This window comes from Heterocephalus glaber, unplaced genomic scaffold, assembly GCF_053883595.1.
Source record: "Heterocephalus glaber isolate CG9 unplaced genomic scaffold, H.glaber_assembly_v1.0 deba00001744, whole genome shotgun sequence".
Classification (NCBI taxonomy): domain Eukaryota; kingdom Metazoa; phylum Chordata; class Mammalia; order Rodentia; family Bathyergidae; genus Heterocephalus; species Heterocephalus glaber.
Genome location: NW_028258450.1, coordinates 1,208,556 through 1,231,099, shown reverse-complemented (window position 1 = coordinate 1,231,099; position 22,544 = coordinate 1,208,556). Strand labels below are relative to the sequence as shown.

Below are 22,544 nucleotides of genomic sequence, written 5' to 3'. Positions count from 1 at the left end.
ACGGAGGTCCTGGTGTAGGTAAAAGGAGACCAAAGCAAATGCAGTGCCTGATCCAGAAGTTTCCTCTGATACAGGAGACATTCCTGAAGCAACTGGCAAAATCTCAATACAGTTCACAAATGAGATCATTTTTGTTCGGTGTTTATTTCCTGACTTTGACACATGTACACTGCTTATGTAAGAGAATCGTCCCTGTTTTTAGAAAATGCACACTGATATAGACTTGGGGTAAAGAGGCAGCATCTGCCATTTTCAAACTGGTCAGGAGAAAATTTTTATTTATATGCACAGAAAATGGTAGAATAAATGCGGAAAAAGATAGCACTGGGAATCTGGTTAAAGGGTATACAAGAGTTCTATCTGTCTGTCTGTCTGTCTGTCTATCATCTATTCATCCATACTGGAGATTGACTTGTATGTACTAGGTGAGCAGTCTACTGAGCTACATCACCGACTTTTTAAAATTTTTATTTCGAGACAGGAACTTGGGATCCTCCGGCCTGACCCTCCCAGGGATTACAGGTGTGTGTTGCTGCAGCTGATTACTGTGTATTGTTTCTATAACTTTTAAAATTATGTCACAAGTTTTTTTTTGTGTTTTTTTTTGTACCAGGGATTGAACTCGGGACCTTGCACTTGCGAGGCAGGCGGCGGAACCACTGAGCTAAATGTCACAAGTTTTAAAAATATAAAATGTCAGGGCTGGGGATTTAGCTCAGAGGTTCCACCGCCTGCCCTGTAAGTGCAAGGACCCAAGTTTAATCCCCGGTGCCAAAAAAAAAAAAAATCCCCTGATGATAATACCTTACTAAAAATAAAAATAAATAGTAGTAGGACATATATTAAAATGATTATATACAAAACAAGACAACTGGAATCTTGGAAGTACTCAATTTATTTATTTATTTATTGTTTTTAGGGGACAAGATCTCACTATGTTGCCAGGCCAGCCTTAAACTCTTGGGCTTAAGTGAGCCTCCTGCTTCAGCCTTCTGAGTAGCTGGATCAGCAGACATATACCATCACAACTGGCAAGTGTTATTATTTATTTTGTCTTTATGTCTCCATCTCTTCCACCTTACAGAAGGTGGATACTTGCCTAGTAAATGCCTGTTGGATTCTTTAAAGACACCCCTTATTTCTATGTACCAGGGACTATGTGGGCACTGTATCTGCATCACTGGGAACTCAGATGCCGCAAAGTATGAAGTAGCTCTGTTTTCCAGCTTTTATTATGAGAAGCTTCATAACTACAGACAAGTTGAAGAGATCGTGCAATGAACATCTAACTGCTCTCCACTTATTCAATACTTTTAAACATTTTGTAAGGCTCTCTTATGATGCTCCATTTTACAGAGGCAAACATTGGGAACAAACAGGATCAAGTCACTTCCTCGAGTTTTCTTGAGCAGAGGTTTGGACCCAGGCCATCTGACCCTGGAGGGCATCCCCCAAACAACTCATTTACATGTAATAGGTTGGGGGGACACAAAAGCAGAAGGCCCTGTGCTGGCCTTTCATAACTGACCATTTAGTGCTGCGATATTCCATGGGGTAGCTCAGTGCCTCCTGTGGCTACATTCACATGAGTGAAAATTTCCTAAAATGAAATAGAATTTAGAATTCAGCTCCTCACTCACATGTGCCACATTTCAAGGGCTGAAGTAGGTGCCTGTGGCCATGGCTGTGTGGGTGGTACAGATAGAGACATTTCCATCATTGCAGCACTGGGCTCTGGGGGACAAGATGGAGAAGAAACCTGTCACTGTGAGCCACGTGGCCGTGGTTATGAAGGTGGGCATTGGGGCCTGGTTAGAGAGTTTCCCGTGGAAGAATTTCTTGTCTTTAGTTCTGCTTTGTTTTGTTTTGTTTTGTTTTGTTTTGTTTTGTTTTGAGGCAGGGTTTCACTACATTGTTTAGGCTGGCCTTGAACTCACTATGTAGCCCAGGCTGGCCTTGAACTCAGGCAACCCTCTTGCCTCAGCTTCCTGAGTGCTGGGGTTACAGGCGTGCACCACCACACATGGCTAGTTCTATTTTGTTTTGCTTTGTTTTTTGAACTTTTCCTCTGCCCACATCCAGCTGTTATTCTTCCCTAGCCTCCACTCGCCTTTGATCTATCATCAGCACGAATTCATTGCCAGTAGGCTGTAGGCCTTGATAAATGTCATGATAAACTTCCCGGTGGGCAGAGTTACTGTTCCATCTATGCAGGAATCAAGGTCTCTCCTTGGCTTGCTTTAGAGCAGGTAAGCCACAGGAGGAAGGTGGATGTGTGGTTTGCGGTGAGACAGTCCGTGTTCATATTCTCTACTTATTTCCTGTGTGGACTGGGCAGGAGGCATCACTTCTGTGAGCCCTGGCTGTCACCTCTGTGTATCACACATGCTTCCCAGAGCAGTGATGAAGCCTGTAACAGTCCTGGCTGGGTAGAGCATGTAGTCATTGGTAGTGGCTGCTATTTCCAGTCTCTTCGCCTTCTTTTTCTCCATTTGCAGCTCCCTGGGAAATACACACACCAGTGACATTGAAACATACAGAAACAGGATCTGGGATTCAACCTGTTGAGTTAGAAATCTCCAGGGTGAGAGTTTACAGCTGTCAGATGTCGTGACTGGTTTGAGATCCAAGTGGGGGATGTGTGGATTAATGGGACTTTTTTTTCTGATGGGCAAACAGTAGGAAAAATCTGACCAAATCGCTTCAGTGCAAGGAAGCACAACCAGACGTAGTTGTTAACAACAAATCAGTACCCTTGCTTTTGTCATGTAATTAAAAGAAGATTCCAAATATCCTCGTCCTTTCTTTAGAAAGAATACTGTCTGGGTCTTTGCAAAGCAGCCTCTAGGTTGTACACTGCAATAGCAATAGCCAGGGGATGGTGGCGGGTGCCTATAGTCCCAGTACTCAGAAGCTGAGGCAGAAGGATTTCTTGGTCCAGGAGTTTGAGATCAACCTGGGCAATATAGTGAGACTTTGTCCCCGCCCCCAACGAATAAACAAACAAAAAAAGGAAAGAAAATAAATAAAAAACAAGTAAATAAATACATTCCCGTGATGATGCAAATGTCTGACAGTCAGCACTGTTTTTTTTGTTGTTGTTTTTGTACTGGGGATTGAACTCGGGAGCTTGCACTTTTCGAGGCAGGCACTGGAACCACTGAGCTAAATCCCTGTGCTAAGTCAGCACTGTTTTGTGGTAGCCATGAGCACGTGTAGATGCTGAGCTCTTGGAAAGGGAAGAATGTGATACATTGAAGGTTTTATTTCATTTAATTTTAATTAGTGTAAGGGCCACATGTGGGTTGTAGCTGCCATATTGAATAGCATAGTTCTAGATGGACAGACGGTGTGCTGGCTAAATTGGAGTGTTGGGCTCTGATAACTGGGCTCAGTGAACAAATAGTGGTTTCTGATTTGGGGGCCAACCATTGGCATTGTTTCTCCATGAACATCAGCACTGTTCTTGGTGACTAATCTGTGCTTTTCAATATTCAAATGACCATAGAAGAATCGTTCATTTTCCCATAGCCTCTGAGACAGAAGAGAAGGTATCAACACTCCCTAAGAGGTACTTTTTCTTTCTTTCTTCTCTCTCTGACAGCTGTGGCTGCCCCAAATACCTTGCAGCCATTCAGAGATCTTTGCTTTGGCTGTGACAACTTATTCAGGGGTCCATTCAAAACAACTCCAACCTTCTTTACGTCAGATTTCCCCACTGTAGTCTGTAAGGAGCTTCTTCACTTCCCGTGAGTAAGAAGAAAGTGTGGATGATCAACAGGACACTGTGGGCATGTGTGAGCCAATCCTTTTTGTCTATCTAAGACAGCCCCAGCTGGTGGTTGCCTTCAGGGCCAGCAGCCTTCAATGTTACCACCTCTTCGAACAATCAGCCCAGGCTGCTCTATTCAAGACAGAAATCATGAATAAGCAAAATAAAACCATTTGGAAGAGGCTTTATTAGGCCTTGTGCTGCAGCATAAGGGGAAGAACTACGAACACTGATCTAATAAGGGCATGAGGGAGGCTGCTTAGATAGGAGATATACCTTTCCAGGCCACATCCCATACCCTTCCAGGGAAGGGTCCCATACCATGTCCCATACCATGTCCCATACCATGTCCCATACCTCTTCCAACAAGGCTGCACCCTCCAGCAACACATTTAGCTATAAACTCATCGGTGGACTAATTCACTGATGAGTACCATGGCTGCAGGATCCAATCACCTCTCCAAAGCCACACCTATGATCCCATGAGGTTTTGGGGGAGACATCTGAAGATAAACCATAGTAGCACGCTACCATTAAGTTAAAAAGATCTCTGTGTAAATGCTTGCGTATGCCTAGAACATGTCGAGGAATACCCACAATCCAATGAATACTATCCTAGGCAAACAGGAATTGGGTGGTCATTAGATGGGGATAAGAGGAGACTTCTCTATCCTTCCTCTCTCTCGTAAGTCACATGTCTTCCCTGAACCTCAGTTTCCCTTTTTGAAAGAGAGTGTCCTTAATTGAGAGACTCTCCTTCCAAAGGAGAATATTGCAAATGCTTCTTAGAGGGGGGCCTGTAGTTCCTAGGCCTTCCGGTCTAGGACTTCACAAGGTACTCACCCCAAATTTCTGCTTCATCCAGTGATAAAGAAGCCACCTGCAAGGGTATTTCCTCCACTCTTTGGCAACCTATGGCAAGGAAGAGGACAATCTGTCTATACCTCTTCATGCCTACTCATACCCTCTCGCTTGGAAGCAACTGTGAGATTTCCCTTCAGTATTTTCAAGAATCATGAGCATTCTCTCCTGAGCCCTCTGGTGAGGGAAGGAAGTGGGCCCCCGAGGGCTCTTTCTCAGACAGCAGAGTCCACAGAGGAGCCCATTTCTGTCCTTCACATAGGGAGCTGGATTACCAGTTCGCACTCCTGTAGGAAGTTGTGACTTTGGTCACATCCTGTTACCTTTCTGTATGATTTCTAGATGCTTCTAGGATCTATTCATTTCTTCCTACCACCTGAGCCAGGCCACTCTTGTTTGCTCCCCATTTTCTCAGTGCTACCACATTCATGTCCTGTGGTGACTGTTGTGCCTGTTCACCGATGGCCCGTCCTCCTGTACTTCTGGGCAGGCCTGAAGGCCGTGTGTGACTTGCCATAGCCAAGGAAGTCTGAGCAGAAGTGACAAGTGTGGCTTCCCGGTGGAGGCATTTGAGAGTGAATGTGTACAATGCTTCAGGTTCTCTGCCCTTCTTGACATGACCTTCAACCTTCCCAATGGTGGGGATTTTTGTCAGCCAGGACCTAGAATGAGGATAATAAATATATGAACAGTTCCTGCACTGGGGGTGTAGCTTGGTGGTAGAGCACTTGCCTAGAATCTGCAAAGATCTGGGTTACACACACTTAACCCCACCCCATGTCCTTGTAGAGACTCCCTAGGATAAAGTTCAGATGTCCCATCAAGGTTCGGGAGGCCATCTAGGACCCGCCCGTTTGTCACCCTGCTGACTGCTTCATGCTTATCTTTATCCTCGTCACCCTTTCTTTATTTACATTCATGTCCAGTTGCATGGACTTGTTGGTTTACTGAGAGAATCTGCTCAATTCCAGGCTGTTGTGTGCACTGTTGTTTTGCTCCTCCCCTAGCCCCAACCTGACTGACACTCCTCCAAGACTGGGCTCAGAGGTCCCCACCCCCAATCGGGCAGGCTTTCCGATTAAAATCACCTCCCCGGTCAGGTCCCTCCCTTGGGGCTTTCCCCATAGCATTCTGATCCGTTGGGACTGTCACTGGGGAATTAACCTTTCTCTGCCACTGAACTTTGAGTTCCCTGAAGGCAGGGCGGGGGCTCTGTTGTCAGCATTACATAGCTCAGGGTTGGGCACACTGCAAGGTTTTATTACTAAAAGTTTGTTGAATGAATAATAAACGAGTTCAGGTGTTAAACAGCTGTATTCACAGGGTTTCTGAGAAGGAGGTGCTGTCTCTCTTCTTCTCCCCTCTCTGTTCCCTTTTGACAGGCTTCCTCCAGAACCAAGACTTGAGAGTTAGCATAATTCATTCCCGGACACCAGTTCTGCACTGCAGGGAAGTGGGTATGGTTTCTATGGAAAGTCCCAGAGATTCCCATGATGGCACACGCCGAGGCAGAAGGGTCAAAAGTTTGAGCCTACCCTGGGCAACTTAGTGAGAACTTGTCTCAAAATAAAAAATAAAAAAGAGCTGGGATGTAGCTCAGTGCAAGGCCCTGGGTTCATTCCCCAGTACCACAAAGTAAGAAGAAAAAAGTCTTAGAGAATTTGGGTTTTTTTGGTTCCTCTAACCAATGCAGGACAGATTTCTTGGCTGACTCAATGCCCTCCCCAACATTATTTATTTATTTATTTATTGGTATCAGGGAGCGAACTCAGGACCTTTCGCTTATGAGGCAGGCAGCGGCACCACTGAGCTAAATCCCCAGGTCCTCACCAACATTATTTTATTTTAATATTTCCCAAAACATTTTAAATGAAAAACTTCAAGCATATAGAAAAGTTGAAATAGTTTTACAGCACTCCTGTACTCATCACCTTGATTCTACCATTAGCATCTTTCCTGTCTTGTTTTAGTGTGTATCTGTCCATATTTCCATCCTTCATCCACCCATCACCTTACTTTTTCGATGCATTTCAAATCACCAACATCAGCATTCCTCCTAAACACTGCCACACGCATGCAACTAACACAAATTCTACATTCATTTAGAGCTTTAAAAAAATTTTTAATTCATAAAAAATTTTTAAAATGTACATAAAATGGGGTTCCATGTAATGTTGTGTCACATGTATACACTGTGTAATGATTTTTGGTTTTTTTGGTACCAGGGATTGAAGTCTGGACCTTGTGCTTGCAAGGCAGGCAGTGGAACCATTGAGCTAAATCCCTGGCCCTGTGTAATGTGTACATCAAGTTAAATATCTATTTCCTTAAACATTTATCATTTATTTATGGTGGAAAATTTCAAAATCCTTTCTTTTAGGTTTTTAAATTATTATTATTATTTGGTGGTGCCGAGGATGGAACCCAGGGCCTCACAGTTGCTAGGCCAGTGCTCTACCGCTGAGCCGCACCACCGGCCCTGTTCTAACTTTTTGAAATGTCCAGTATAGAATTATTATCAACAGTCTCTACAGTTCATTCTTACGCATTTAGTTGTTACTTTTTAGGTGGAATTTACATACAACCAATGCACATATCTTAAGTACATTGTTAGAGGAATTCTAACAAACGTGTAGACCTATGCCACTGAAATCTCTACTGAGAATTGATGCAGATGATTTAGCTGCTGTGGTGGCCCATGCCTGTAATCCCAGCATTCTGGAAGGCAGAGGCAGGAAGACTGCAAAATCGAGCCTAGCCTGGGGAACCTAGTGACTTAGTGAGGTTGATCTCAAAATATAAAATAAAATAAAAATTAAAAAGGCTGGATATGTAGCTCCACGTGAAGGCCCTAGGTTCAATCTCCAGTATTGAAAATAAATAAATAAATAAATAAATAACATTTTAAAAAATTGGAGCGTTACTAGCACACCAGAGCGCTTCCCTCACCTCTTCCTAGTAAACCCCTGGATTTCAGAGAGGGGTAGAGGAGACTCGGAGAATGAGTGGGATGGGAAGAAAGGCAGAGACTGGGGCCAGAGCTTGGGGGATCTCGTGGGCCAGGAGACATTTAGCAATAATGATAACAATGTATGTTGGATATTCTAGAGTTCCTTCTTCAGGTTCATCTTCACTCTTCCCTGCCAACTCTTGGAGGTGGGGTCACACCATGGGATGTCGGTCAGCATCACTAGAGGGATTTCTTGACCTCTAGCTTCCTGGTTGGTTTGACCAGTGGGGAGCAGGTGGGACTGGGGGGTGGGGCATTTACTTCTCTAGCTGCTTCCTGGAGGTGGGATGCCTTGGGTTGGCTGTATCCTTTGATAGAAGGCCACAGTTCCTTCCGGGGGATCCTTTCCACATGCCGGACCCAGGTAATGGCCACCCTGCAGCTCCCTGGGTGCCTCGATAGCCTTTGCGGTTTCCCTACCCACTGCCTCCACCCTGGTAAATAGTCTCTTTATTAAACTCTCCCCAGTTACAGCACTCAAGTTGAGTTTGCTGTTTGTTTCCTGCTGAGCCCTGGTTACGGAGAATAGTATCTGACAGCTGTTCCAAATGCTTTGCAGGAAATAACCAATTTAATCCACCTGACAACCCGTGTAGAAACAGAGGCCTGGAGAAGTTATGACACTAGCTCAGAGTTTCAGTTCCACCCAGGATTTGAACCCAGAGAGCGTCTTGACTGTTAGTCATAAGAGCAGCTGGGAGTCACTGGGGGTTTAAACCTAGAGGTCCGGTTGGTGTTTTAAACGCGCCCTCTGGTGGCTTAGAGGAGCACTGTCATCCAGCTCTGTGCACTCAGAAGTAGTACCACTCACGGCTGGCTACTACCCTGACCTTAAACTAAATCTTGCAGCAGGGACATTGACAAGGGGACTCTGCCTGGGTTTCCAGGATGTCTTCTTAGAGGAGATGACGTTGGGGTGTGGCCTTAAAAGACGTGCGGGAGCTGGGTCCAATTTGGTGTGAGTCAGGGCCCAATTGGGAAAGAACTTTGGCACTGGGACTTTGTCCTGTAACTCAAAGTAGGAGCTTGTGAACCAGCCAAGTTCAAGTTGTTAACATTTGATCTGGTCGGTATGCACTTAAAAACAACCAGTTTTATTTATTCTAATAGATTTAACTAACACCTACTACATATCAGTGAATGTTCTGGGCAGCATCTGGGTTTGTTTTATTCATGGTGTACCCTCAGGGACCAGAGTCATGGAAAGTTCCTAACAGAAGGGAGGAATGAAATTAAAGATAAATGTTGGGGCAGGAAAGAGCTATTAGGTATGAGGTTAAGGTAGGTGAGGTGGTGGATGGGTTTGGAAGTAGATGGGAACAAAGTTGAAAGTCTTCAATCCTTATATTATCATTAATTTTAAAAATAAATAATCTTTAGCTGGGTGTGGTGGTGCGTGCATGTAATCCCAGCACTCTGGAGGCTAAGGCAGGAGGATCACCATGAGTTCGAGGCCAGCCTGGGCTACATAACTAACAGTGAATTCAGGGCCAGCCAGGAATGTATTTTGAGGTCTTGTTTCAAACAACAACAACAACAACAACTACTACTACTCATCTTTTTTTTGGTACCAGGGAATCGACCTTGGGTCTTTGCGCTTGCACAGCAGGTGGCGAAACCACTGAACTAAATCCCCAGCCCCAACAACTCATCTTTAAAAGTGGTTGTGTCTTATATTCTGGGGATTTGGGGAATCATATCACAGAAATACCCAATTTTGGAAAAAACTATGCCAATATTAATGTATCAGGAGACAAACCTTTTGTGCCTTTTCAGATCCTCTTGGCCATCTCCTTCAGTCAGAAAATGAGAGAGAAGAGAAACAACTTCTGCAAAGCCCTAGCTAGTGAACTATCAAGTCAGGATCTGCATCCTGACCCAAGGTCTAAATCACTTTCCTCCATTGTTAGAGCGACCTTTTCCTAGACTTTTATAATTTTTCTAAACCTGTGCTTGTCTCTTTTCAGGAGGAGGGGGGATCTCCAAAGAAAGAGTGCATTTAGAAATAGTAGGGTAGTAGAGAGCTGGGCATGGTGGAACCTGCCTGTAATCTCACTACTCTGGGAGGCTGAGGCAGGAAGACTGCAAGTTCAAACCCAGCCTGGGAAACTTAGCTAGACTCTGTCTCAAAATAAAAAATAAAAAGTGCTAGGGATGTAGTTTAGTGTGAAAGACCTGAGTTTAATCCTCAGAATCACCAAAACAAAATACACAAAAAAGCAGGGGATTGCAATCTGGGATATGTGTGCTATGGTGAACCATAGGCATATTCAAAATTGATGCAAGGGGAAGCTTTTAAAAGAAAAAAGAAGTTCACATAAGCAGCCTGGAAGGAAGGGCCACTATTTGCAGGGCATATTGCAGATGTTGGTGTTAGCTTGCTGTTGGGAATACCTGGCTGTAGGCAGGCATCCTTGTGTTGCTAGGCTTGTCTGGAATATAGGCTGTTGCCAGGGAAGGTCCTCATGGAAGTGACTCATCTGGAATTTTCATGGTTTTAGGGTCTTTTGATGTTCTTAACATAGGTAGATGTGCATGAATTTCTTTGTAATAAGTCCTGCTATAGGTATATGTGTGTGAGGGCTCCTTTTTGATGGCCTCTTGAATTTTTGTTAGGACTCACTTACGTGACTCCATTTAGATACTGATAACTTCTACATGTCAGAATTACTATTACCCATTTTATAGATGAGAAATCTAAGGTGCAGGGTGGTTAAGTCACTCATCTGATGAAAAGGGAGAGACAGGCTTCAAATTGAAGTAGTCTGGCTTCAGGTTCCAACTAGGGAGCTACGGGATTTCTGTGTCAGTTAGCTACTGCTGTGTAACAAACCATCCCATCACTCATTTATTTGGGGCAGGAGTTTGAGGGTAGGCTTGGCTGGATGATTTGGACTCAGCTGTGCTTGCTCATTTGTCTAGGGGTCAGCTGGTAGCTAATGTAGGTGAGTCTTGGCTGTGGTGACTGGGACAGCATTCATCATGCCCCACATGACTCTCATCTCCCAATAAGCTTGCCTGGGCTTGTTCTCCTGGAGGTGGAAAAGAACAAGTAGAAATTTGCAAGGCTTCTCAATTGAGGCCCAGATTTGAAACTGTCCCTTCTATCTTATTCTTTCCTGGCCATACCCAGAATCATGTAATTACAAAACTACATGGTGAAGGACATGGACACAGGGAGGAGTGGAAAACTGGGGCCAGCAGGACCATGAACCATAGTTCCCATCAGCTCCTTGGGCTTCTTGGGCTCTGCTTCCAGCACAAGAGTCAGGAGCCATGGTCTTGCATGCTGGAAGTGGAACTGTGGGATTTAATATTTACCTTGCTGGATTTTGGACTTGCTTTGGTCCTATTCCTTTGTATCCGTTTGTAACTTTTGGAATGAAAGTGTTTATCTTGTGCCATTGAATGTTGGAAGTGTTTAACTTTCTTTTCACTTGTACAGGGGCTCACAGCTGAGTTTGCCTTAAATCTCAGAAGAGACTTTGGACTTGGGCTTTTCAGCAAGGCTGAAACTGGTAGGACTTTGGCAACTCTTAGAGGTGGACTAAAGGCTTTCTATGAGGCAGGCGGTGGCACCACTGAGCTAATTCCTGGCCCTAAATGCTTTTTACATAAAGGAATGTACATGCGTCTTTGGGGCCCTGGAGCGGAATGTTATAGTTTGGGTCTGGAGGTCCCCTCAAAGCCTCATTCTTGGTCGGAGGTAGCTGAATCTGGAATGTGTGATGCTGAGATTAAGGGCATGTGCTCTAAACCAGTACATGTGAGTGAGTGATTTAGCACCACCCTAATCCCGGTAGTCTGGATGGGATAAAAGAGGCAGGAAGACAAGGTGAAGCTCCCTTGATGCCTTTGCTACTTCGTGCGCGCCATGTTGTTTCTCCCCGGGGATGCCTGCCTGCCATCCTCCCTGTCTTGGAGCCAGCTGATTATGGACTGAAACCTCTACAAACTTTAAGCCAAATAAACCCCTTCCCTTTCAAAAAAAAAGTCAGGGGCCATGGGTCAGTATCCTGGAGGATTCCCAGGAAGGACACTCAGGTTGAGGATGGACAGGGCTGGTTTTCAGAAGGGAACTAAGTCAGAGAAGGTGGCTCAGCAAAGACGCTGTCCTGTCTGCATTTCTTGTTTGGGTGTGGCTGTCCAGAGGAAGCTGGAGGATGCTTTGAAGGAATTCACGTTTGTTGGTTGATGAGGAGTGAATGCTTTGACATTAATTGATCTTACAGCATTACCTGTTTTGTATTTTTTAAAAATTATTTATTTGTTTTCCAATTATATATCTATCTTTTTATGTTTTTCGTAATTTTTGCCTTTAGGTCAATTAAACATTGGCTTGTGAATAAAGATGCAGATGAGAGTTTCATGTATCCTGTTCTCTTTTGAGCTCATATCAAAAATCTTTTCTCATAGTTCTTGTACAGACTTTAGGACTCACAAACCTGGATCCCAGCCTGGTTCCATGGACCAATGTGCAGAAGCCACTGAAACATCACAGCAGCTCTGTGAAGCCAGGGCTATGATTATCTCCATTTTATAAGCAAGGAGAATTTAGTGGTTTCCATAAGCCAGTTTCCCAGGACATTGGCTGCTTATAAAAATAATCACACCACATGGTTTGTTGAACTTCCCTAACTAGAGGGAATTGGCTGGACTGCCTGTCACCAACAGATTAGAGACAGCTGTGTTGGCACAGGGGGCTGAGGGAAGAATTCACATACTCCCATCTCTAGCACCACAGGCCGCAGAACCGAGGGACAAGGCTGGTCTACAGCTGTCATTCTTACATTGAATTTGGGTGTGCGTTTCCTCAGTTGCTGGTCTCCTGGAGGGACCTCCCCACTTTCAGGACTTTGAGAGGGTCAGTTTGTAACAACATCAATGATTTTATAGCCACTCTGGCAAATCCAGAATGTCAGCCCTCTTTCTTTCAATCTTCCCTCTAAATTGTCACTGAGGACCTCAGGATTGTTCCCTGATGGAAGCCATATTTAGAGGACTTCTGCCTCAAGATGCTTTGGATTGTTACTTAATTTCCTCTGTATTTTACCAATCAGAACTCCATTTTTCTGGTCTTTGGTCCCTGAGCAGTGGGAGAGACTGGTATTTTCCAGCCACTTGGTAATATTATTCTGGTCCAGAACAAAGACCCTGAAGCAAGTGTTGGGTTTTTGCAATACTGAGGTTACTCTGGTTCTCACCCTCAGTGCCCATCACTGCATGCCTATGGGCATCCCCAGCACTGACCACTGGACCCGGGACAAATGTCCTATCACCCATCTTGGAGACAGAAAGGTCATTATCAGCCTCAGGTCCCACGCCCTGGCATGGTGAGGCAGGAGTTTAGGGCATGGCAAGCCAGCTGGACAGTCAGGCAGAACCTGTCAATCACTGAGACCTTTGAAACTGGCTAGGATGCATACACAGGGCAGCTCTGGAGCCCTGTGTAGTACGGCCTGGATTTGACATCAAAAGAAGATATAAAACATGGTGGCCATTGACTTTGCATCCACTGTCCTCTTGTTCATGCAGCGCCTCACCTTGCATGTAGGGTATATCTTATCTTCAGAGCACGTGAGCACTTCTTTTTGCATTCCTTTTTCACTTCGTTTTCTTTTACCTTAAATAAACGCTGAACATTTATGTTCATTGGTTTTCCCGTATAATTCTTTTGAGTGGGACAACAAGAGTCTAGAAAGAATTACTGGGCATCTCACTGTCTCATAAGTTTTGGCAAGCCAGCCAAGGGGTAATGAGCAGAGCCAGGAGGTAAGAATTGATGGGGAGCGAAGCAGGGACAGGGTGAATTTAATGGTGCAGCCCCCTGTGGCTACTTGGCTGAGGCCCCACCACAGAGCCAAGATGAGCGAGTGTTTCTGCCAGTGCCTCACACAGGGATGGGGAACACACCCTTGACACATTGGCCAGGGAGCACCTGGTGGACGCACATGGCAGGGCCAGCCAAAGGGGTTGGGAACTGGGAGTGTCTGAGCTGAACGAGGGGCAAGCAACCCACACCCACCCACACACTCAAGATAGACTGCACTAGCTGGGGGGGCAGTACTCATGAAAGGTGACCCCTTAAAGCTTGGTCCACATGGCAGCCTGTGAAGCCCACTTGCCCTGACCACCTGCTGCTAGGACCGGCAGAGGCACAGAAGTCAGAGCCAGTGTGTGCAGATGGACTTCGAGGGTAGGAGGCTTCCGCAGCCCTGAGGATCCCTCACTCCCACGGCCTGGCCCTAGGTGTTCCCGCCCTTCCACCTGGGATGCCCTATGTTCAGCAGGTGGAGGGCCTCACAGGTGGCCTGCATGGCCCAGGCCCAGGAGGCCGTTAGTGCAGCTGGGCAGGAACCAAGCCGCTTCCTGCTCATTCTTGCCAATTCTCTCCCTGGGGGAGCAGGCCAGAGAGGCCACCCCATTACTTGACCAGCGGGGAACTGAGCAGGGCTGGGGAAGTGGATGTCTTCCCTGCCTGCCTCTGGGTTCCCACCACCACTGCTGCGGGCCAAGGTCTGGGTACCTAAGCGCAGCCGGAGCAGTGCCGCAGCTTCTGCCAGTACCGCGGCGCCCCTCCTTCCCCCTTGCTCCGCTACTCACCTCGCCGGCCCCACGTGGCTCCTGCTCCACGCCACGCTGTGCCAGGTGCCTCCCATCTGCTTGCTGAGACGAGCCCAGCTGGGCACCCTTGGCGCCCTGCTGCTCCCATCTTCTCCTGTGTTCGCGGCTTCCTGCGGTGTTGGCCCAGGACTGCAGCAAGAGGGCTCTACAGCTTTCTGCCGGCTCTCCCTTCCTTTGACCAGTAGGGGGAGGTGTTACCTTTCAAATAATTCACTTCTCAAAACACCATCCAGTTCTTGCACTTCAAGCAGTGTAAGAGATGAATAGGAGATGTCGCTGTTCTTCCTTGTCTGGAAAAAGTGTAAGTAGATAGTTTGTTGGTACCGTAAATAGTTCATGCAGCTTTTATTTAAATATGAAGTCACATCTTCAAAATATATAAAAGGTAGGATTTAAAAATGTTCCTATGTTAACCTGACGTACAGTGCCAGGTCTACAATTCTGGAACATAAGCTCCCGTGTTTGACATTAGATGATCTGCAGACTACTCTTCTGCATCGGGCCCTTTCCAAGTTACTTTATCTATTTATGTAGACTTAGAAAGAATTTGTGAAGAAAGCATAGTCTTACATTTAAGAATATTGTTCCTGGGTGTGGGGTATGGTGGCTCATGTCCTTAATCCCAGTACTTGGAAGGCTGAGACAGGAGGATTGCTGCAAGTTCGAGGTCAGCATGGGCTACACAGTGACTTCAAAGGCAGCATGAACTACAGACCAAGACCCTACCTCCAAAAACAAAAGAAAAACCAAAACAAAGAATGCTGTCTCTATGTATTCTTGCCTCAGTTTCCTTATTTGTAAAATAGACTTCATATCTCCCTACCACTTCATGAGTTTGTTGTGGCAATCAAGAGCAACATTGTGTTGGCTGGAAAAAGTGTAGGTTGTTGTAGTTTGGATAATAACAGTTGAAATATTTAGCTATGTGGAAACTTAGAGTTTTTACTATTTTTATAATTTTGAACCCATCGTTGATATTTTATAGTCAATATTTTGTTTGTTTGTTTGTTTTGGTACCAGGGATCAAACTCGGGTCCTTGCGCTTGCACAGCAGGCAGCGAAACCACTGAGCTAAATTCCTGGCCCTGTAGCCAATATTTTGAAGAAAAAGTCTTTGTATAGATAGCTTAGTCTTGTGTTTGATATGGGTGGGAGTGACTAAAAACACAGAATTACTTTAAAAAAGTGGTTGATTGTGGTGGCATACCACCCAACTGAGCCAATATGAGCATTATATGAAAGTCAATATCATATAAATAATACATCAGTGTGCTAACCCAAGTGAAGGGCTGTCTCTCTGGATCTTTGATTGTCAGACTTTGCTGTGCTTAGGAAATCACCCAGACAATTTGTTAGAGAATTTGACTCTGACCACATCCCCAGAGAAAATGATTTATTAAGTCTGAGAATCTACAGTCCAATTCTCCCAGGTCATTAGAATGTAACTGGTTCTTCAACCATCTTTTGAGAAACATAGGTCCTAGATAAAAGATCACAAGAGAAATGGAGCATATTTAAGTTTTTATATTTAACATCTGCTAGGAATAAAAAGCCAGAAAGAGGAGATGACATGGATGCTGCATTAAGCACCATTCTCTGTGCTTTAACCTTTGGCCCCCACTTCTTTGGTTTGTCTACCTAGAGTGTATGTTTCTCCCAAACCCAATAAACTTAGTAACATTCTAGAAGAAAGGTTTTTTCTTTTCTCTTTTTCTCTGTGGTAGTTGCTTCCGGAAAAAGTTAAACAACAGGCCTTCTGGTTATACTGCCAAGAGACCCCTCTGATCGCTGCCTTGTCAACTGATATGTGGTACAGGAAGTATATGTAGTAGAGGAAAGGCAGCCAGAGCCAGACAGCTCTCCTAAGAGCTGGCAGCTGTGTTACTGTCTGATCACATCTTCTTGTTCAGAGCGGAGATCTTTACAGAGACTGGCTCAGGAGATTGCATCAATGTGTTTCTTTCTGTTCAGAGGCTTGTTTTTACATTATGATCATTTATTAGAATAAAGAAGAGGAATGTAAAGATTGTATAAGTTCTGAGTAGAGGCCCTGTGCTTAGAACCCACTAGGCTTTATAGTAAGTAGAGAAGAAATCTAAATGATAATAGCAGAGACTCTTCACCTCTGCAGCTTTGTACATTCCTGTATTTTAAGAGCACCTGGAATGTTTACTCTGTCATTGTCAGGATCTTCTAGGGTAGGGTCTGATGCATAGTGACCTTTATCAAATCTGTAAGGAAACAGTTACTAAATAATTCTTGATAAATGCTTGGTCATTTTCTTACCCACTGTATTTTCAGAATGTCCTTGTCTTGCTTTGTTTATGAAAATTTTTATTGAGAAGGTGACTCAGAAGTGTCTATATGCTTTCATTGGTTAGTGAAACTAATGAAGAAACATCTGGTAAAGTCTGGAACTTCTTGGAGATTACTTCAGTGGTTTTGATCAGAACTTCTTTTATCAGAATATTGATGGGAAGGTGGACAGTAGAGGCCAATCTGAGAGGAACAAGGGGTAAAGTTCATCCTTGTCACATTGTAGCAATAAACCTGAACTAACTGTATTCATCCCCAAGGTCTCTGTGGAAGGCAGAATTTAAGAGTGACAAACTGGGGCCAGGGATTTAGCTCAGTGGTTCTGCAGCCTGCTGTGGAAGCACAAGGACCCAAGTTCGATCCCCGGTAACACAAAAAAAAAAAAAAAAGAAAAAAAGAAAGAAACAGTGACAAACTGGGATATCCGGCAGAAGAAATTTTTAAAGCATTACTGCCCAACTACTTCTAATTGCTTATAGAGAGATGCTAAAGGAAGAAATGACTTAAAGATGGAATGTAAAGGCAAGCAGGGCAAAGAATTAGAAAACACATAGCTTAGTCATGTGGAAAGAGCGGAAAGTAGCTTGGGGAGAGCAAACCAGCAATGTGGGCTGGAGACTCTTTGTTAAAGAGATTTGTCTGGGCAGAATGAAGCCAGAGGATATTCCTCAAGGCAGTGGGAGAAAGACCTACTGGAATCTCAGAGGTCATCCAGGCTGCCCCTCTGTCACAGGCCCAGAGCTCTAGGAAGGCAGAGTAGTTTGGGGGAGCCAGGCCTGGGACACCCTCCGTGGGATCACTTCCCAGAGTTTCCTGAGGTCTCTGGTCTGGCCCAGTGCTCCTCATCCATTCTGGTGTCAATCAAGCAGCCCGACCTGCGGCCCCACCTGCAGCTCTACCTGCTGCTCTGGAAGCATCCAGGTGGTGCCAGTTCTGCAGGTTCACAGAAAGCAAGGGCTGTGGGAGGCAAGGCAGCCTCCAAGTAGATTTTAAAGTGTCACCAGACAGAAGGAGCCTGAGGAGGTACCCTGAAGTCAAGATGGGAACTGAAACTCCCTTGCCCCCCACATGGAGTAGGTTTGTTGACTCTCATCACAGAAAAGCATTTTAGAACATGTCAGCGAGAGCCACAGGCAGATTTAGTAAGCAGAATCAAAGAAGTACACAGAAATGCAGATGTTCGAGAACAAAGTATGCTGTAGTCTGGGGTTGGGAATATGCATGTGTTCTTACAGGAGGTATCCTTTAAGATGGGTAACCTAAGATGTTTTGTTCAACATTCTTTGATCTTTTTTTCTTTTTTGAGACAGGGTCTCACTGTGTAGTTTATTCTGACCTTGAACTCACTATGTAGCCCAGGCTGGCCTCAAACTCACAGTGATCCTCTTGCCTCAGCCTCCTGAGTGGTGGGATTACAGGAATGGGCTGCCATGCCCGGCATCATTCTTTGAATTTTTAAATCTGTTTCTTCATCTTAAGGCCAGGTTTCTGCCCTTTACCTTATCAACTAGGTTACTTTATGGACTTACAGTATCTTTTTTTTTTTTTTTTTTTTTGGTACCAGAGATCAAACTCGGGACCTTGGCGCTTGCAAGGCAGGCGCCAGAACCACTGAGCTAAATCCCGGGCCCAGACTTACAGTATCTTTAAGGGCTTTGAGGGTGATGGGGCTGGAAAGAAAAAGCCAGCCAGCCAAGGGAGTACAAACAAGCCTAGAGAGTAAGGATACAGAGTATAGATATGGGAAACCTCGGGTAACTTTGATCAGGCCTTAGAACTCTTGTTTCCTTGTCTCCTTTCTGCCTATCTTCATTTCTCTCCCTGTGGGTCCAGGAGAAATTGTTGCTAGAGCAGGTGGGACAGAGAGCCCTCCCTTGGGTAATATGTCATGAAACTGTGGAGTTGAAGCTGTCACAGAGAGTTTTACTGTGGCGATGCCTACAGGAGCCATGGGAGGGGGACCACACTGAGACTCCAGAATGGTGGAGCTACCAGCACACAACGCCAACCCAGAAAAGCCGAGCATAGGCTGAGTCCAGCAGAGCCACAAGGTTGGGGCAGTGTCTCCATGGGGTGGCACAAGACTAAAGACCATTCTGGAGTCTTGAGTCTTAGTGTTGTTTTCCTTGTTGGGCTTTGGACTTATGTACGATCAACAGCCCCTTCTTCCTGTTGCTCCCTGTTTGAGTGGGAATGTCTGTCCTGCTATCGTATTCCATGGGTAGGTAACTTGTTTCCTGTCTCAGGCTCACAGTGGGAAGGAATCTGCCATGCCTGGAGTCTCACCCATATCTGCTTTACATGAGACTTTGAACTCTGGAGTCCATACTGGAGCTTGTTAAGTCTTGGTCCATTGGGATGAAATTAATGTACTCTGCATGTGAGAAAGATAGGAATTTTAGGAGTCAGGGAAGAATGCTATGGTCTGAATGTTGTTGTTAGTTAGCTTGCTTTCCTATAACAAATACCTGATAACCAACTTATAAAGAAAAAAGGCTTACTTTGGCTCACAGTTTTGAGATTTTATCCATGACCTGTTGGCACTATTGGATTTGGGGCCTATGGTGGAGCAGTACAACATAGTGGAAGCACGTAGTGGAACAAAACAGCTAATCTCATGGCTGCGATTCGAAAGAGAAAAAGAGAAAGGGTTGCAGTCCCAGTATTCCCATCCAGGAAGACCAGAAGCCCTACACTAGGCCTCCCCACTTAAAAATTTTCCACAGCCTCCTACTATCACCAAACTGGCAACCAAGCCTTTTAACACGTGGGCCTCCGGGGGACATTTAAGATCAAAACTATAGCAAATGGGTTCTCTAAAAGTCATGCGTTGGGAATGTGGTCCCCAGTGTTGCAGTGTTGAGAATCAGAACCTATAAGAGGTAATTGGATCCGAAGACTCTGCCCTCATGAATGAATTAATCCATTCATTGGTTAGCAGATCTGTGGGTTGATGGATCACCGCGTCATCATGGAAGCGAGTCAGTCGTCATGAGAGTGGATCTGTTATAAAAACCAGTTTGGCTGTTCCTTGTGAGCCCCCTTGCCATGTGATGCCATGTGCTGCCTTAGGACTCTGCAGAGGCCTCACCTGCGAGAATGCCCTCACCAGATGTGGTCTCTTCACCTCAGACCTCCCATCCATAACTCCTCCACACTTGTAAGACGGAACTTTGTTTCTTTATAAACCACCCAGGATATGGTATTCTGTAGTTGTAGCACAAAAGATACTAAGACACTAAGTTATTTGATAGAAGAGACACTGAAGTTTCTAAGTACTGGCTGACCTAGAAGAAAAGCAACAGCAGAGGGGATGGAGAGAGGAGAAGGGAAAAGAAGGAGCTGCCCTGCATCTCTGATTCTTGTTTTCTTTCACATTTGAACTCCACGCTCTTCTGAAAAGAGACTTGGTGACTAGGAAGCTAGAACGTAACAGATGAGAAAGGTTCTTACACTTTCTCACTGTCATCAAATCAATACAAATAAATTACATAGCAAAGTGGACACACCTATAGCATGCTAATTATAAAACGTGAATGATATCTCAGTCTTAAGACAATCTTTTTAAAATTTTACTATGAATATTTCTTGAGCTCCTACTTTACTATGTGCTATGTTACTCGGGCTGGTGGGATGTAGAAGTAAATCTTATTAACCTGAAGCATCTGTATCACATAGTGGCTCTCTGGAAAATTTGCATTTGGAAACATCATGGAAGCCTTCTCACCTTTAAGAGTAATTCCTCTCAGACAGATGGAAAATCTAATCATGGAAATTCATAAGAGGATCATGTGGATATAAATTAATCACTAAGAATATGCCTAGGCTTTTCTGATTAGTACCAAGAATATTCTATTCCCTGGAAGAGAAATACTGAGTGTCCATTTCTGCTGCTGACTTGAATAATGCTTCAGGCCATGGGACCCAGTGTAGGGATTGAAAAACAAAATTCCCCTAACTCCTTAAAAAGAAAAAAGAGGTTTAGCTGAGCGTGATAGCGCATGCCTGTAATCTGAGCGCTCAGAGAGGCTAAGACAGGAGGAATGCAAATTCCAGCCCAGTCTGGGCAATTTAGTGGACTTAGTGAGATCCTGTCTCATATTTAAAAATTAAAATAGGCTGTGGATGTAGCTCAGTGAGGGCTCAACCCCCAGTACTGCGAAAAATGAGATTTAATGAAGTACAATTTGCACATCATAAAATCAACCTGTTTGATGCATAGAGAACATTGTGAAAAAAAAAGACCTAAGAAAATGGAAATACACCTCACATTCATCCATCACTTGACTGAATGTTGTTAAAATGGTCATACTGGGCGAGGGATTTAGCGCAGTGGCACCATACCTGCCTTGCAAGTGCAAGGTCCTGAGTTCGATCCCCGGTACCGGAAAAAAAAAAAAAGGTCATACTTTTCAAATTGATCTTTTAAAATTATTTTTGCCCTTTTCTTTCTCTATTATGTGCCAGTTATCATACTTGATGGAGTCTTACATATCCTCAAAGATGTTCACTTTTCTTCATCCCTTTTTAAATTTCTTTCAAATTAGATCATCTCTATTGATCTATCAGTACGTTAATAATGCTTTCTTATACTAGCTCAAATCTGCTGTGGACTTTTCTACTGAATATTTTTTTATTGTATGTTTACAGTCCAGAATTTCTATTTTTAAAATAACTTGCAACTCTGTTAATATTCTCTACTTGATGGATTAGTGTCATCACATGTCCCTTTAATTCAACAGCATGGTTTCCTTTGCTTCTTTGAACATATTCATAATTTCTGCCTTGAAGTATTTGTCTCCTACATCCACCATCTACACTCCTCAGCGACAGTTTCTATTGATTTTTTTCCTGTGAAAGGTCACATTTTTATGTTTCTTTGCATATCTCATAGAGTTTTGTAAAACCCTGGATATTTTAGGTAATATATCATAACTACCCTTGATTTTGATTTATCCCCTCCCACCCAGTATTGCTTATATTCGGTCACTTGCTTGGGCCAACTATGTGGACTCCATTATCCAACAGTATGTGACTGCTAATATTTCAACTCAGTTGCTCCTTTTAAATTCTCATTTTTCCATGAAAACTGGCTTCCAAGAGCCACTTCTGGTCCAGCATAGCTTAGTGATGAGGCAAGGATTGTTCAGAGGTTGTGTTTAAATGCCTTGGGTCAGTAAAGCTTCCACCATCTGCTGGTGGATCTGTGTGTGACTTTGAAGATTAGATGAAGTAAGATTATGCACCAGGTTCTGCTTTTTGTGCACACAGGCCCAACACTCAGCCAGGAACAAGTAGACAGCGAGAGACCTCTCTGTTCCCAAGCCGACCTGTACATGTGCATGGACTTCTAGCTCTTCCAAGCTATGTGGCAGCTCATCAAGTCCAGTTTGGGTGATTTTGTTCCCCAGATCTCCTTTTCAAAACCCAGTTGGGATGCTGCTCTTTTGTTTGTCCAGCCAGCATCACGATTGCTGTGATTTGGCCCTTACTTAGAGTTTGCCTCTGGAGATTGCTGTTGCTTTTGACAATGTCCTTGGACATGTGCTTTTGATGCTCAGCTTCAAATCAAGTTGAGACATAGGAGAAGTGCTGGACTGTCTCATTTTTCCCTGCCCTGGCTGGAGAGGGCGTGACTTGGCTGGCAGTCAGCATGTCCCTCTTCCTTGCTTCCCTTTGCTCCCCCTTGTACCCTAAAAGATTCCTAGGCTGGTTGGCAACAAAGTCATCCCCTGCAGGCTAGGCAGCCAGACCTCTACTTGGCATTCCTGTCCATTCTGCTCCAGGAGTAGGGTGGATGGGAATAGCCCCAGACTAAGAAGACACAAACTCCCATTTTTTTTCTCATTGAGTTTCAGTACTTTTTCTTGAAAAAGCACTTTTAAAATTCACATGAAATTCAATGGCAATTCCAGAGTCTCGAAATTTTTTTTCAATTTTATCTTTATTTTTTGGGGGAAA

General features: G+C 44.5%; 1 long non-coding RNA gene across 1 annotated transcript; it reads right to left on the bottom strand.

The window, feature by feature from the left end:
* Positions 1–884: 884 nt before the first annotated feature.
* LOC110347273 (uncharacterized) lies at positions 885–14,389 on the bottom strand. The gene is made up of 3 exons (XR_002391784.2): positions 14,247–14,389; positions 4,616–4,684; positions 885–3,904 (listed from the first exon to the last, which is right to left on the bottom strand). It is a non-coding gene; the product is annotated as an uncharacterized LOC110347273 (long non-coding RNA).
* Between the last annotated feature and the right edge of the window lie 8,155 nt (positions 14,390–22,544).